The sequence below is a fragment of the Saccostrea cucullata genome, unplaced genomic scaffold (assembly GCF_032062105.1).
Source record: "Saccostrea cucullata isolate Sc308-1 unplaced genomic scaffold, CSIRO_AGI_Scuc_v1 ctg3239, whole genome shotgun sequence".
NCBI lineage: Eukaryota > Metazoa > Mollusca > Bivalvia > Ostreida > Ostreidae > Saccostrea > Saccostrea cuccullata.
This window is the reverse complement of record NW_026940492.1, coordinates 3,132-10,661: the sequence shown is the minus strand read 5'-3', so window position 1 is coordinate 10,661 and position 7,530 is coordinate 3,132. Positions and strand designations below refer to the sequence as shown.

At 34.9% G+C, this 7,530-nt stretch overlaps 1 long non-coding RNA gene across 1 annotated transcript; it reads left to right on the top strand.

Moving 5' to 3' along the window:
• The first annotated feature begins 311 nt into the window (after positions 1-311).
• On the top strand, positions 312-4,936 carry LOC134255503 (uncharacterized). The gene is made up of 3 exons (XR_009989567.1): positions 312-627; positions 1,484-1,672; positions 4,102-4,936. It is a non-coding gene; the product is annotated as an uncharacterized LOC134255503 (long non-coding RNA).
• The last annotated feature ends 2,594 nt before the right edge of the window (positions 4,937-7,530 follow it).

Here is a 7,530-nt window from a genome sequence, read left to right as displayed (position 1 = left end):
CATTACTATCGCATAAGCTCTTCTGGTCTCTGACCAGTAGAGCTAATAAATATATTAAATAAAATTAATTTGGGTTCAATCTCATCTAAGTCATCTAGCAATGAAAATACATTAGAAATTTTCGAAATAAATGTAACTTAATCAATTAGTAGACATAATCCTACTAAAGCATCGTAAATGTATCTATGGTCCGAGTTTGTTATAGTCCAAGTTTGTTATAGTCCGACTTTGTGTAGTCCGAGTTTGTTATGGTCCAAGTTTGATATAGTCCGACATTGTTTTGGTCCGACCTATCAGTAAATCTGGTTTACAAACTGAAAATAGAATGATTTGTGAAGTTGAACATTTTCTCACAAAGAATCCGTTTGTAGACATGTACACTCATTTAATCTGCAGATACGAAGTACTTTGTCACTTCTCTGGAACATTATTCTAAGCAGAATTATCCCGATTCATATATTCTAAGAATCTTGTGTGAATTGTTTACGAGGAAATTCTGACTGTCACGTTAACAAGGATGAACACTCTTGACTCTGCTTCGGATTCCCCAGTGATAATTGTATCGAGTGATGAAAGAGCTGACGGCGACATTTTAATGTATGATTGGCTTGGACCATTGGAATGAAGGTTAGAATATTTTTATTACTTAAAATTTACACTCTGATTACATGACAGTGACATACATTGATGTTATTAGAAATACACAGACACACCGATATATTATCTGTTTTACAGTTCAGACGCTCTCTGTTTACCTTGTAAATCCCCACAGCTTTATATTTTATTTTTTTAAAATTTGAGGATGTAATTTCAACAGTCCTACTAACTATCATAGTGATCATACTCTATAATTCAAACTGCACTTAATGTTACAGAATATATTCAACTAATTATATATTGACAGTGTGACTGTAAGGGTAAGGGCAGATACTTATTTAGTTTTAATTTAGATTGTGCTTGTCAAGCCGCATTTGACATTTGGTGCATAAATGCTCAGTGTTCACACTGAGAGTTTATTCAAATGTTTAATTCGAATGAATTCACTGCTCATTAAATTATTCCCATTAGCTCAATGTGAACATGAGTAAGGATAGCTAATTCAAATTAAATAGAAATGAATTTTGAATGTAGCTTAAACATGTTAAAGAAGCTAAGCACCGTGGGTCCAAAGTACACTGCGGAAAAATTGTGTGGAGCAATGTGCAAGTCACAATCTTCTTTTGCCAAGGTCTTATCATAAGAGCTCGCATCATGGGCAGGAATTTGTGCTGCTGTCTGGACTCGCTATAAATAGATGTTCTCAAAAAGTCTTAATTATTTAATATCATACTTTACTGACAAAAAAGGACAAATATTGCTCAGTTAAATTGCAAAAGAAATTTGTTTAAAAAAATTGTAATCATAGAAAGTTTGCTTTTTTGTTTGATAAGACTGCTGTAATGGTTTAATGTTTGTTTATTTGCCTTAATCATACATTTTTCAGTCATTTCATGGTGCCACCACTTGGGATGGTATTAGCTGCAAATATAGACTTGTACTCAGCACTTATTGCCTTTAAGAAGTATGAGATCCATTTTGTGCTAACACCTACTGTGACACAGAATCTTGGTTTATGCAGTCTCATAGGAGTAACCTGTCTAAAGCATTTAGCAATGGGATTGGAACCTGCGACGTAAGGTTCAGCTTCTTATTGATACTTTGATTTATAATATTTATTTGAGAATTTCACTCATTCACATACTTAGAGATGTTGATATATATTGTTGAATAGCATCAATTTAGACCTTTACTTAGCTAAGTAAACATGTACTGTGAGGTTTTTAAGGTCTCATTCATTTTATATGCCAGATGCATGTTAAGGAACATTACTGCATAAATGTTTTTGTCTTAAATTTGAAGCTCTTTACTAATATAGAGATATGTTAGTGTTAAACCTCTTCAAATTAGGGTAGACCTTTACTTTAAACTCAGCAATGTGAGTGTGTTGTGTGAACTTGTGTTAGCGAGACAGTGTGTTGTATGAATTTGTGTTAGCAAGGCAGTGTGTTTTGTGAACTTAATTGTGTTAGCCTGACAGTGGGTTGTGTGAATTCTTGTTAGCTTGACGATATGTTGCGTAAACTCGTGTTAGCGGGACAGCGTGTTGTGTGAAATCGTGTATAAAGTGTAAGTGTGACAGTGTGTTGTGTAAACTCGTGTTAGCTAGACAGAGTGTTGATTGAACTCGAATTAGCGAGACTTCGTGTTGTGTAAACTCGTGTTAGTGAGACTGCGTGTTGTGTAAACTCATGTTAGCGAGACTGCGTGTTGTGTAAACTCATGATGATGTTAGCGAGACAGCATGTTGTGTGAACTCTTATTAACGAGACAGCATGTTGTGTGAATTCGTGTTAGCGTGACAGTGTGTTGTGTGAACTTGTTATCCTGAAAATTTGTCGTGTGAACTGGTGTTAGACAGATAGTATGTTGTGTGAACTCGTGTTAGCGAGATTGCATATTGTGTGAACTCGTGTTAGCCAGACTGCGTGTTATGTGAACTCGTGTTAGCGATATTGCATGTTTTTTGAATTTGTGTTAGCGTGACAGTGTGTTGTGTGAACTCGTGTTAGCCTGACAGTGTGTTGTGTGAAATGGTATTAGGATGACAGTGTGTTCTGTGAAATGGTATTAGGATGACAGTGTGTTATCGCAACAGCGTTTGGTGCGAACTTGTGTTAGTGAATATGAGACAGCCTGTTTTGTGAATTCGTGTTAGCGTGACAGTGTGTTGTGTGAACTCGTGTTAGCCTGACAGTGTGTTGTGTGAAATGGTATTAGAATGACAGTGTTATGTGTGAAATGGTATGAGGATGACAGTGTGTTATCGCAACAGCATTTGGTGCGAACTTGTGTTAGTGAATAGTGAGACAGCCTGTTTTGTGACTTTGTGTTAGCGTGACAGTGTATTGTGTAAACTCGTGTTAGCGTGACAGTGTATTGTGTAAACTCGTGTTAGTGAGACTGCGTGTTGTGTAAACTCATGTTAGCGTGACAGTGTGTTGTGTGAATTCATCTAAGCGTGACAGTGTGTTGCGTGTACTTGTGTTAGCTAGACAGTGTGTTGTATGAACTCGTATTAATTAGCGAGACTGCGTGTTATGTAAAACTTGTGTTAGCAAGACAGCGTGTTGTGTGAACTTGTGTTAGCGAGACAGCGTGTTTGTGAATTTGTGTTAGCATGATAGTCAGTGTTGTGTGAACTCGTGTTAGCCTGATATTTTGTTGTGTGAAATTGTATTAGCGTGACAGTGTGTTGTGTGTTAGTGTGACAGCGTGTGGTGCGAACTTGTGTTAGTGCGAAAGTGTTTATCAGTGTTGTGATGGCGAGCTGTGTGATAGCCTAATGGCGTCTTTTGTGTCGGTAAGATGGCACGCTTTTATGAAAGTGCTATTGAGCTTTAGCAAGTGGCCCTATCTGGACACGCCTTATTATAATTGATCAGTTCTCAGATATACAGTGAATTACTGGTATTATTGTCACCATGAATTCAGCATTTACAGTTGCAATTACCTAGTTAGTAATCATAAGATATTGGTTTGCGAGTTTTAAAATTATGGTGTTCCAATGATGTGAAGTTGCAGTGTGTTAGCATGTTAATTTCAACAGACTGCCACTCCAATGCAGCTTTAAACAACGTGCTGCTGTGTTTACACAAAACAAAATATCATGCAAACACAACTCTAAACAATCTGTTGAGTGTTAGCTTCACTGCATGTTGGATTCAGTGTGCTGGCATATTATCACTGACGTACATGCTAGCACATTGTCACCTCGTGCTAGTATGTTGTCATAAATACTCTAGCACATTATCCTAAACCCACTAGTGCATGATTACTTTGCACTTGTATGTTGTCTTATTAGGGGATAGCATAAATGACTGCCTTAATTGGTGTAAACTTCTTTTAATTGATGAAAGAGTACATTAAAATTTACAAATTATACACAGAAAATGTGACAATATCTTATCTCTCAATTTGATAATCTAATTTATAATCTCATGAATTGCACTTTTTATTAGTAAAAGAATTATAAATTAAAAAATTTCAATTTCTTTTGGATAGGTGTGACTCATCTGAATACTGAATTTTGATACCAAGCATGACCATGATTTGCCAGAAGATCATCTGTTTGGATGTGACATGGAATAAACAGCATAGTGAAAATAAGTCAAGTTTTGGTTTGTGAAGACAATTTTTAAACACACTGTGTATCATTTTTAAATTTTAATTTGACAACATAAATCCACAAATATGAACATATCAATTGCTCTCAGTTTTTCAAGTGAAATAGTTTTTGTAACAGAAATACATGTACCAGTAATTACATTGGAATAAATGTTATTTTTAAATATAATAATATTTTGTTTGTGTAGCATGTTGACCTCTTTATTAAGGTCTTCCCTTTCAAAGTTTAGACTTACTTATTCTAATGATTAAGATAGATCCTCTGTCTTCAGCAGGAATATAAGATCTTGTAATACATGTATGTGTATTTTTTACAGTATAATGTAAAAAAATTGTTATTTTGGCACACACAACTAATTAAAGGCATAAACATGTGTATGATTCCAAGGAATTCAGTACATAGGGCATGTACATGTAGTTTTCTAAAACAAGATTGAAGAGATGTCCAGTCGCATTTCAATGTCAACTCCAAAACTGTGCCTGTTGCATACTTATTAGCCCATCTGAGCTAAAGGAACCAGTAAATTTTTTAAAAACATAATTTTATCCATTATCATAATTGTCTAAAATTTCACAATATCATTTTCCAGAACCAAAGTGAAACTTGGCACAGAGCATCCTTAGTGTAGGGGATTCAAATTGTTCTTATGCAGGGCAATACCTTCAAAGAGATTTGTTTCTTTAATGCTGTAAATGTATTATATTTAGCTTGTACAATATTTGGAGGAAATTGACTTTTGAATAAGTAAGCGTAGATATTCTTATTTATGTTTATGTACAAGACTTTTAGCTTTGTACTTGATTTAGTGATTGCTGCATTCTGCCAAAGCCGCTAAAAAAAATACACAGCCATATGTAATATGTTCACAATATACCTTTCAGAGAATTTTACACTCCTATTGAGGTACCACCAGTTGCTAGTGGAAAGCTTCAAATTCGAAACATACACAACACATTTCTGTGCGTTTATTATAAAAGTATTGTTCTACTTACTGATTGCAACTAATGAAGATTGTTCATCATTATTATAAATACATTTGGATTTTTTGAATTATTAAATAATTTGTTTATTTTATTTACCTAGTTATATTGTATATTAAATGATTTTAAAGCCATTTTTAAGATGGTAATGTAGCAAAACACTTATGTTTCTGTAGTATGACACGTTTCACAAACATAATTGCAACAAACATGATATATCCGATATCAAAAGTCATAATATTGGAAGTTAAACTGTTGTGGATACGATTTCAAGAATGCTGTTAGAGAGAGTACCCTTTAGACCTCATGCTCACACCAAATTAAAGAATTCAAATAAGGGTTTTTGAGACAAATCGAAAAAGAGAATGTTAGCAAAGTTGACAATCTAGACAGAAACATTTAATCTTTTGCTTATCGCTAGGAAGGAAGACCCACTCGTTGCTTTGCAACGAGCTTTGCTCTAGTTATTATTATTATTCTTTTTTTGACAAAATTTTGTGCACGCGATTTCTCGAAAACTATTCAGCGGGTTTTAACGAAATTTTCACAAAATATGCGTCTTTACATGAAGTTGTGCAGTCTGTAATTTTTTTTTGAAAATTCGCTTCCGGTGCCAAGTTATGGACGATTTCCTGATTTTAAAATGCGATTTTGTCGCGCACTTTTACCGAAAATGGCTGAGTATATGAACTGGAGACTTATTGGAGATGATAGATCATGACTTTGTGGATTGCAGAATCCCTTTTCGTGCGTCGTCAGTACTTCCGGTCGTTACGAGATGCAAATTTAAAAAAATCGTAATTTCTAACTTTTTTGTTTTTCAGTATTTTTCATTTTTATTTGGTATGGTAATAGAAGCCCTCCTTGTAATGCTTACTATTTAATTTGTTTGAATGTTGATAAAACTAAAGTCTAGATATTTGCATTCAAAAATCTGAAGCGGGTCCAAAATGGCGGCTGTCTCTGTCAACTCCGCCATTTCGCGAGTAGGGGTTTATGGAGGCAGCTGAGCGTTTGATTAAACCATTCTGACATAAGGATACATGGAATGTAAAAAACTACTTCGACTCTCACGTAGTATTAAATGGTTGGAGGAGTTACCTCCCCTTACTTGTTTATATTATAATAGATAATCAATGTAAATATTGTAATTAATTGGTCAATTGACTAAAGAATTAAACAAGTATTATTGATAAATGATGTTCAGTTAGAAAATAATAATGGTGTTGCCAAAAGAAAGACAGTCTGTTTCATTTTATCAATATGATATCTGATAACTTATGATCATTGATTAAGTTGAGGTACACGGGGGCAGTACAGCCAACTGGCTTGTGTCTTCACTTTGGTACAGAAACCAATTGGTTTATCGATCAAATAGGATTGTGCAAAGTTGCCGTAGTCAGTGACTAGTTAAAATGTAGCTGTGTGACATTAGCTATAGGTTTGTCATTAGGACAGAGAAGCTCTTACAAAGTTAAATCATACTGTGTAAGTATATTGTAGCCACTTGGCTAGAGTTATATAGGCAACTTGGTAAGCAGTTATACACCAGGCAGATGTTAAAGGCTAAATCAAGAGGCACCAGGCAGATAGATGTTGACTTATATAGTCAGTTTTACGAGTATAGTGAGGCAATTATCATATGGCACCAGGCAGGTGCCGGTATTAACTGAAGATATATAATTATACAAAGCACTTAGGTCATTTGATTTAAAGACACCAGGCAGGTGTCATATTATTACATGTATCTGTATATATTGCATTCAATCATATCCCCAGTAAAACTCGGTAATCCGAGCACGGACCTACTGACCGCTCAGATCCGACACGTTACAGTAGTACGTTGCAATTGAGTGTCAATCTTAAAACTTAATTTCCGTTTCACTGCTTTAGTGTAATCGGCTAGATACGATAGGTAATGTGTATAATGTGTTACATATACTTTCTTAACGTCAAAATGAAATAAAGGCGCTAAGAATGTTTTATTTTTAAAATTTAATTGATGCTATCATACCTATCTAATAGATCAGTCCAAAGAAAAGGCGCGAATATTTACTCGTGGCGTTTGGCGCGAAATTATGAATGCTTTTTATAATTCTTAGACAGGTGAACTGTTGCAAAAGTACCGTGGTATACACAAGTATATTTAGAGCAGTACTCCCAATAGCTTAATGGTTAGCGCGTTGGGGATATAAAAGTAAAAAAAAAAAAAGCGCATTCACGTTGGAGACATGGTTTCAATCCTCCTTGTGACCAAAATTTTGAATCTCTTTTCAGCTCGATTTTATGTGGGTTTCTTTTCCTAAAACGGACGGAAGACCTCTC